This window comes from Piliocolobus tephrosceles, chromosome 18, assembly GCF_002776525.5.
Source record: "Piliocolobus tephrosceles isolate RC106 chromosome 18, ASM277652v3, whole genome shotgun sequence".
Lineage (NCBI taxonomy): Eukaryota > Metazoa > Chordata > Mammalia > Primates > Cercopithecidae > Piliocolobus > Piliocolobus tephrosceles.
Genome location: NC_045451.1, coordinates 17907604 through 17917427, shown reverse-complemented (window position 1 = coordinate 17917427; position 9824 = coordinate 17907604). Strand labels below are relative to the sequence as shown.

The 9824-nt window shown below is 44.9% G+C and overlaps 1 protein-coding gene across 1 annotated transcript in view; it reads right to left on the bottom strand.

Moving 5' to 3' along the window:
• Positions 1-2323: 2323 nt before the first annotated feature.
• The window catches only part of RNF152 (ring finger protein 152), a 327325-nt gene continuing 319824 nt past the window's right edge, over positions 2324-9824 (bottom strand). Inside the window, exon 4 of the transcript XR_002732943.2 lies at positions 2324-2350. The gene's annotated coding sequence lies outside the window, so the exon portion shown is untranslated. The remainder of the gene's footprint in view (positions 2351-9824) is intronic.

Below are 9824 nucleotides of genomic sequence, written 5' to 3'. Positions count from 1 at the left end.
GCAGTTCATCTTCTTTTTTCCTCTCCGTGGCTAGTCATTAAATGTTGAAGGTCTTGGCTAATTCTGGGTACTCTAATCTGCAGTGAATCTGAAAGAAGGGAAAGTCAACTAAAAGCCAGACTGAGGATGTTCATGTACTCCTTTTGGGAATGGTCTGGTCACAAGGGTAGAATAACTGACTATCTGCACTGGGCTTCAGTAAAGGTCTTGAACTTTTCAACATTTTCCCCACAGATTATCTCTGAAAATGCTAACACCCTGGGGGAGATAACCTCCCTTATCAGGACTTTTTAAAAAGTCCATCGCAGCATTGATCAGGGAACTGAAGTGATAATTTTCATAGAGACAGGACAAACAGGGCCCTAAAAGTGCCCTGTTAGGTTCACACTGTGGAGTCAGAAAGAATCCAAAGAGCTTAGAGGACTGAATCCTCAGTTTCTGAGCAGACAAAATACTGTTATCTCCATTTCAGAGATAAGACCACTGAGTCCCTGGGATTAAAAATGGTACCCTATTGAACACCAAGAAGGCAGTAGATGCTTGAAAACTTTTTATGAGCAGAGGATAGACTAGAACAGAAAAGGGCAAGAGAAGGGTGCCTAGCTTCATGATTTGCCAAGTTGTCTCTACTCTGTGAAAATGCCATACTACCTGGGAAAATGCCATACTACTCTGTGAAAATGCCAGCAACAGTCAGGGCTGTGAAGACCAAAGAGGTCAGAGAGAGAGATTTGGATGGAGACAACAAACAAGGTACAGAGTCAGGGACATTGAGGGCTCTGAATATCTGGATCCGAATGCTGAGAAATGATACAACTCAGAAACAGAAAATCAAATGCCCCAGGTTCTCACTTATAAGTGGGAGTTAAATAATGTGTACGCATAGACCAAGAGTGTGGGCTGATGGACAGTGGACACTCAGAAGGGTTGAGGGACAAGAGAGGGGAGAGTGATGAGAAATTACTTGATGGGTACTATGTACATTATTGGGGTGATGGCTACACTAAAAACTAAGATTTTGCCACTACACAGTATACACATGAAACAAAATTGCATCTGTACACCCTAAATTTATATAAATTCTAAAAAGAAATGGGAACGAGAAAAGTCAAAGCCTTCCTCCCTATTACTTGGAAACTGGCTCTAGTATTGATTTTATTCCTGCATTCAGGATAGATCATTTGATGAGTAGCTGGGTGAAAGAGTAGCCCAAAGGAAAACAAAGCAGGGTAGAAAACGAGCAAAGCCAAAGATTTTCTGTGTAAAATTCAGCATTCCAAAACCTCTACAGTAACATTCCAGGTCAGATAATCTGCGACGCCACCTGGACCTGAGCCACCACACCATGACTGACACAGCCATCTATTCAGCTACTGGTATCTGTCTATAAGGAACAAAAGAAGCATGTGAACGATGGCTTAAGCAAAGAATTATTTTTGTCACAAACCAAAAATGCCATGCTGTTTCAGTGACTCAGTGGTTTTGGGCCAATGTTGCTGCAATTCTCTTGGCTTTCTCTTGGCTTTCCCATTGGTTTATAAGATGGCATCAGCAGCTTCAAGGTTCAGATCTCAAAATGTGTTCAAGGGCAGGAAGCTAAGCATAGGGCTAGAAGGTTTTCTGTGACTTCCTCTTATTAGGGAGGAAAAAATTTTTCCTGGAAGGTCCAAGCAGACTTCTTACATTCTCCCTAATCTATACCACATTCCCATCCTTAGACCAGGAACTACATCTACATTCCCTAAAACTAACAGAACCCCATCTGATGCCTGTCCAAAGTGGGTTATCCTTGCTCCATCCAAAAGGCAGGGAATATCAGGGGCTGGCACTTTTGGGGACTGTACCTTCTACCGTTAATGGAATCCAGGTAGACTGAGTGCCACTGGATCAGAGCAGAGCCATCAAGGCCAGCATAAGCAGGAGGCTGCTGGGGCTGCCAGTCAAGAGAAAACAATCCATCCCAGGCAGACATCCTCTCTAAATTTAGAAGCAAGAGCTAGCCTTTCCAGAGGGTTCTTTGAAAATGTTAGAAAATTATAATTAGACTTTGTGCTTTTACCAAGCCTTTTGTCCCAGGAGCTCAGGGCACTTCTCTGCATCATCTCATTAATCTTCACCATGCCATTCGAGGCAGCCAGCATCTATTGTCATCTTTATTTTCAGGATGAAAGAACTGAGATGTGGAAACAGGTCAATGGCTTGCCTAGTGTCATATACTCAGTGAGGCACCAGCAGCTGAGGACAGGACCAAAACTTACCACTGAAGAGCCGGGGCAAGTACTTGGATGGCATTTACTTACCCAGAAAGCATAAGACTTGCAAGGTGACTTGACAGAAGAATGTCAGAGCTCTGTGCAAAGAGGTGAGAGGAACATGATTCACTATCCAGGGAACCTTGGGCAAGTCACTTACACTTTCTGAACATTTTCTCATCTAAAAAATGAAAGTAACATCTACCACATCGAATTGCACTTGGCTGTTTCAAAGACAAAAGAAGTGCTTTAAACAAAACCATGTGACCTCGGACATGTTATAAAACCTAAGTCAATATAAGGCATTGTTATTTGAGAGGATTTGTAGAACCAGCATTTAAAATGAGCCCGCAGCTGTTAGCTCACAATGAAAATCCTGAATTGCAACCAGACAATTACAGAAAATGCATCCTAGGAGATGACCAAGAAGTTCCTTGTTGCCATTCAATGTGCTATGAACATTTTCACCACTTACTCTATGGAAACTGCTACAAAGCATGCAAGGACAACTGGACTGTGACCCACATCCTCTAGGAAATACGGTCTGGTAGAGGAGACAGATAAACCGCTCATTTTACTGTGAGGCAAAATGAAACAAAACATGGAATAGCCAAGGAGACCAAATGTGGGGTCCCAGAGGAGACTTGGGTCCGTTCCCATTCAGCAGCTCAGAGGAAGCTTTTGGGAAGTTGCAGGGTGATAGGAAAAGAGGCCCCAGATGGCAGGAATTTTGCAGTGGGGAGAAATGGAAGCCAAGAACATACACTATTATATGACTAAATACAAAGGTACATGGAAGATTGTAGACATTCTAATAAAAAGGTTGTGCAACATGGTATTAAGTGGGATTATTTTTCCTCTTGTCTTGGAATTGCAGCCAAGGTCCATAGCTGAGGTCACAGAGGGCCCTAATTATCTCATGCTCCAAGTTCAAGGAGACATCAGTAGTTGAAGATGGCCATCTCCCTGTAGGTTTTACTGAGGCCAACTCACAACCAGTTCCACTACCTCCTACCCTTATTCCTGGAAAGCTAAGAGAGAGAGTGGTGCTCGGACTTTGGGAGTGTAGTGTTCATGTGAATGGCCCCTTCTTTTAAGGAGAAGAGAAGAAGAAAGTATTTTACATAAAAAGGCTGAGGGTGGAGGGTGAGTAATGCCTGCAAGATGGAAAAATTGTAATTTCTTGTGTCCCGATCTGATTCTTGCCGCACTATAGAACTTCGAGGCACTCACCAGCAGAGCGTAGGACTCTTAAGAATATTCTGGAAGCCTGGAAGCAAAGTGTGTTGTCCTTATTAAAAGGAGCTATGCAATACTTGTTGCTGATGCTTAGGGCATGTATTTGTTAATTCTCATGCCGCTATGAAGAAATACTCAAGACTGTATAATTTGTAAAGAAAAGAGGTTGAATTGACTCACAGTTCCACATGGCCATGGAGACCTCAGGAAGTAACAGAAGGGGAAGTAAACACATCCTTCTTCACATGGTAGCAGGAGAGAGAAGTGCCAAGCAGAGGTGAGGGAAAGCCCCTTATAAAAGCATCATATCTTGTGAGAACTCACTATTATGAGAAGAGCATGGGGGAAACACCCCCATGATTTAATCACCTCCCACAATGTCCCTCCCCCAACACATGGGGATTACAGTTCACATTCCAATTCGAGATGAGATTTGGGTGGGGACACAGAGCCAACCCATATCAGGGGGTATATCTGAAGAAAGACTCCTATCTTTTCCCGACCTGGTGGTTTCCCTTGGCAAGAGACCTTTTGGGGTAACCCCACATGTATAAGTTTAAAGAGACAGAGATGGGCTAGGCGTGGTGGGTCACAGCTGTAATCACAAAACTTTGTAAGGCCGAGGTGGGAGGATCACTTGACTCCAGGAGTTTGAGACTGGCCTGGTCAATTTCTATAAAAAAAAAAGTAAAAGTCAGGTGTGTGGTGTGTGCCTGTGGTCTCAACTACTCAGTAGGCTGAGGCAGCAGGATGCCTTGAGCACAGGAGTTCAAGGCTGCAGTGAGCTAGGGTTCTGTTACTGCACTCCAGGTTGGACAACAAAGCAAGATTTTTCTTTAAAAAAATAAAAAAATAATAATAATAATAATAAAAAAACAGCCTGGCATGGCAGTGCATACCTGTAGTCCTAGCTACTTGTCATGCTGAAGCAGGAGGATTGCTTGAGCCCAGGAGGTTGAGGCTGCAGTAAGCCATGATCATGCCACTGTACTCCAGCCTGGGTGACAGAGCCAGACCTTGTCTCCAAAAATAATAATAATAATAATATTAAATTAATAAAATAAGAGATGGAGGTGCGGTATACATTAAATAAATAAATAAATAAAATAAACAAATAAAACAGGCCAGAAGCAGCGGCTTACACCTGTAATCCCACCCCTTTGGAAGGCCAAGGTATAATAATTGCTTGAGGCCAGGAGTTGAAGACCAGTCTAGGCAACACAGCAAGACCTCATTTCTACAAAAAAAAAAAAAAAAAAAGAGGAAAAACAGGGCAGTTTGCAGCCATACTTTCTATCTCATCTGATCTAGGAAGGCAGTCCGAGTCTAGCCTGGTTAGTACTTGGATGAGAGACTGCCTGGGAATACTGGGTGCTGTAGGCTTTAGAAAGATTAAAACTCAAAGGCTGTGAAAGAGGATCCCAGTGATCCCCATGGCCTTATGTGAACGCATATGTTCATGGCAGCGTATGGGCAGCCACCAAGCCAGGTAACAAGAGGCCTGAGGAGGAAAAGAGGTTGGGGCATGTGCCATGGGGGCGCCAAATGGAAATGTGGTGCCTCCTCAGTGAAGTGGAACTGAACACAGCTCCTAAACACAAACACCAGCTATGACAGCAACACCACTACAGTGAAACCTACCACGGCAGAAGGACCAGAAGTGGCCAGGGCAAGGCTGGGGCAGACATACCTCACTAACCTGCAGCAGGGAGTCCCCCAAGATTCCTCTTTCTGCCCCCTTCTCCCTTCCCCTTCCCCACACCCCATCTTCATTTACCTGAACAAGAAGCCCCGTCTACAACAGTGACTTTCTTTCTTTAAATTTCTCTTAAAGACAAGGTCTTTCTCTGTCACCCAGGCTGGAGTGCAATGACACAGTCACAGCTCACTGCAGCCTCAACCTCTAGAGCTCAAGAGATCCTCCTGCCTCAGCCTCCCAAGTAGCAGAGACCACAGGTGCATGTCCACCACCCCTGGCTAAAACAATGACTTTCAAACTTCTCTAAGCATGATCCACAGTGAATGTTTTACGTTATGACACGATTTACACAATTCCAGGCAGCTGACATCTATTATCACATTTATTTTCACACATACATACACACACACACACCTGAAAAAAGCTTTTTAGGAAATCATATTCCATTACATGGAATGTACTTTGTAATTTGTATTCCATTCTACTCCTTTAAAAAAAATAGGCCGGGTCGCAGTGGTTCAAGCCTGTAATCCCAGCACTTTGGGAGGCCGAGACGGGCGGATCACGAGGTCAGGAGATCGAGACCATCCTGGCTAATACGGTGAAACCCCGTCTCTACTAAAAAATACAAAAAACTAGCCGGGCAAGGTGGTGGGCGCCTGTGGTCCCAGCCACTCGGGAGGCTGAGGCAGGAGAATGGCATGAACCCGGGAGGCAGAGCTTGCAGTGAGCTGAGATCCGGCCACTGCACTCCAGCCTGGGCGACAGAGCGAGACTCCGTCTCAAAAAATAAAAAAAAATAAAAAAATAAAAAATAAATAAAAATAAAGATGGTGACTTTCTAAATTGATGTTATGAGCCAGTAATGGCTTGTGACTTGCATTTTGGAGAAACCAGCCTAGGACAACATGGGAATGGCAAGGGTCACACACACACACACACACACACAGCCAGGTCCATGGCTCCAGCCTCACCTGAGTAAAAAAGCTGTGCAGGGAGTTTAAACAAAATTTTAAATAATAGGCTGGCGTGGCGACTCATGCCTGTAATCCCAGCACTTTTGGAGGCTGAGGCAGGTGGATCATGTGAGGTCAGGAGTTCAAGAGCAGCCTGGCCAACATAATGAAATCCCGTCTCTACTGAAAATACAAAAATTAGCCAGGCATGGTGGTGCACACCTGTAGTCCCAGTTACTTGGGAAGTTGATGCAGGAAAATTGCTTGAACCTGGGAAGCGGAGGCTGCAGTGAGCAGAGATCATGCCACTGCACTTCAGCCTGGGCGACAGAGTGAGTTTCTGCCTCAAAAAAATAAAAGCAAAGATAGTAGTAAATGATATTTAAAAAAAAAAATTTCTGAAAAATGAACAGGACTGAAACGAAATTGCTCTAATACCTCCAAACAAAAGTCTGGTTGTTTTCAGGAACTGGCTCCCCCACTGGGAAGTCGTCACAGTGGGAGGGGGTGGTAAAGTTCAAGCCTGTTCTAACACACACACACACACAGACACACACACAGACACACACATTTTATGTCTCTATTCCCACTTTTGAGACCCTGAATTAAAGTTGGATGGGGCAATACCGTGAAGACCACTGCAGGATCATGCAAAAAAAAAAAAAAAAAAAAAAAAGACAAAAGAAAGCAAAAAACCCCAGCAAGTTGGAACCACAGACACATTGGGGAAAGGAAAGTGAGCCCCTGGAACACCAGGCAAACACTGGAGAAGGAAGGACCTTCGGGTCAGCAATGGGAAAGCCGTCCCCCTCAGTCAGCACAAAAGCTCGCCCCCAGGTAGAAACAGGAAGATCCTTAGCTCTTCTTTTCCTTCCCCAGCGGCCATCATCCTCCCTCCTGAGAAAAGTGAAGAAAGGGCAGCACAGCAGCCGAAAGGAGTTTGGGTTTGCTTTGCGTCCATCTGCGGACAAGGCTCTTTGCAGAGAAAGTCCAGCCTCCCGGTGCCCGAGCCCCGCAGGCAGTCTCCTTATCGGCCACCAGAGGGCGCTCTCCTCCTCCCCGGCCTCCAGCCACACCTGGCCGAGGGGCGTGGTTGCCTCACTCCTGCAGCCCAGAAGTGCACTCACTGCACAGCTGCTGAACCTGCAAGACCCGCCACAGGCACTGCACAGCTGCAGAACCTGCAAGACCCGCCACAGGCACGCCCCGCTGCCAGCTGCTTAGTTTTTTAAAACAAGCCAGCATAGATGTTCACAATTATTCTCCCCTCAACGGTGGACACTGTCGGGTCTGCAATCTCTAGGAAGCTCCCGGGGGCGCAGCTGGAAGACTTTCCCAGAACCCAGACTCTTCAGGAGGGGGAAATCGGTTCTCTGGCTGCTCCTGGCAATGGGGCTCCACAATCCCAGGCTCAAAATAGGGAGGAAACTCATTGACATCGAAGGACACAGAGTCCCTTCCCACAGACGTCCGTTGTGGCGCTGAGGGATCCAGGAGAGCACAAGGGCTTCCAGACCGGAGACATCACCAAAGAGGGAACGCAGCCACCTTTATTTTTGCTTTGACTATTATTAAAACACCCAGAGGAAGGAAAGTCTTCAGGCTGGCTCTGTACAAGGCAGTCATTCCCAAATTGCACCAAATTGGCTGCTCCCCAAAGTCCTTGTGTTCTCTCCACACCCTCATATAAACACACACCCACCAACACCCTGTGTTATTTGTCTTCAGTGAGTCAGAAAGAAGGCTTTAAGACAAGGCAGGGTGAAACTCTGACAGCTAGTACCCAAAACTTCCCCTCAACATGAATGGGAGACTTGCTTGTATGCTTTGCCCTCTAAGGGTAACTGATTCCCATGACTTTGCCTTAGTCACGGGAATGGAGTGGCTTTTGGGTTAGAAACAGCCTAAACTTACATAAACTTCGAGATAAACAAGAACTATCACAGCCCATAAAAACGAAAACAACCAGCAGGTTAAAATTATCCCTATGAAGAAAAAGGAATTTCACATTATGAAAAGTTTTTTTAAAAAATAATCTGCCAAGTACACATTAATAACCCCAAACAGGCCTTAAACAGTCTGAGGGATGCTTGAGCTAAAATTTTATAAATTGCTCTGGAATATTTGTTAAACCACCTGCCCGGAACATACTGTTTATATTCATAGTGCTGTCAAACAAGTGGACTATCGTCATTGGATGAGCGGTTTGTCAGCCAGAGGCTGGCTCAGCTAGAGACCATAGTTAAAGGTTTCTAACCTAATTTTTCCGTTTAGTGATTGAGCCTGGACCCCATTGTTTGGGATACTTGTGGGGACATGAACTGCGTTCTGTCTTATGCTGCAGATGCTAAAGAAAACATCTGTCCAGTCCCCCTTCCCTCAGCAGAACACCATGGATTAAATCTGAAATGGTGTAAGTGTTCACATCTGGAAAACTGAGCTGAGTCTGTCTGGAGACATCTGTATGGATCCTATGGACTAGTATGAAAAATGATGATTCCTATGTTTTCTATAGTGGTTTCCACCCTCATGCTAAGGTTTATGTTTCTGAAATCACACCACAGCCACCCATTTTAAGGAAGTAGGAAGTTATAAACATTCAGGAAATTAAGATTGGAGGACAAAGATTACGTGATGGTTAATCTTATGTGTCAACTTGGCTAGGCTATAATGCCTTGTTTGGCCAAACACTAGACTAGATGTTGCTGTGAAAGCATTTTGTAGATGTGATTAACATTTGCAGTTGATTTTGAGTAAAGGAGATTACCCTCAGTCATATGGGAGGGCCTTTTTCAATCAGGTGAAGGCGTTAACAGCAAAGACTGAGGTTTATCAAAGAAGGAGGAATTCTGCCTCAAGACTCGCAACATCAGCTCTTCCCCAAGTTTGCATGTTGGTCTGCTGTAAGATTTCAGATTTTAGCCGGGTGTGGTGGCACATGCCTGTAATCCCAGCTACTCAGGAGGCTGAGGCAGGAGAATCACTTGAACCCAGGAGGCGGAGTTTGCGGTGAGTCGAGATCGCACCACTGCACTCCAGACTGGGAGACAGGGCAAGACTTGGTCTCAAATAAAAAAGGAAAAGATTTCAGATTTGCCAGCTCCCACAATGGTGTGAGCCAATTCTTTAAAATAATTCTCTGTGTGTGTGTGTCCTATTGATTTGGTTTCTATGGAGAATACTGATTGATATAGATTTCAAGTGAGTCTATTTTATTTGGTACATGTTATAGATCAAAATAATGACGAGACGTTAAGTGCTGCCATTCTACATGATATTACACATATCCCAGATTTCTGATTTTGTTTAGGTGCCCAGACCCTCCTTAATACCCCATGTGATGCACTGGAAGCTGGCGTGACCCCCAGGCATAGGTGTGGTCCTGGTTGATCTAAGGGTGAGCCATCCCCTTCCCAATGATTGGCTCAGGGGAGGGGTCATGTGATTTAGTAAAGACCAATGAGCTATGAGAAGAGGTTTGCTGTAAACTTTTACTAAGGTTCGTCGTCATTCTTCCAAGAGGCTTTAGAGAAGCAGTATTCTCTCTCCCCTGTTGGAGGAGAATAAAGAAGCAGTAGCTACTGCCATGATGTCCCCATTGTTACTGACAACCCCTGGCACTTGCCCTTTGATAGAAAATAACATGAGCTTCTGAAAATGTTGTTGAGCTGATTGAAT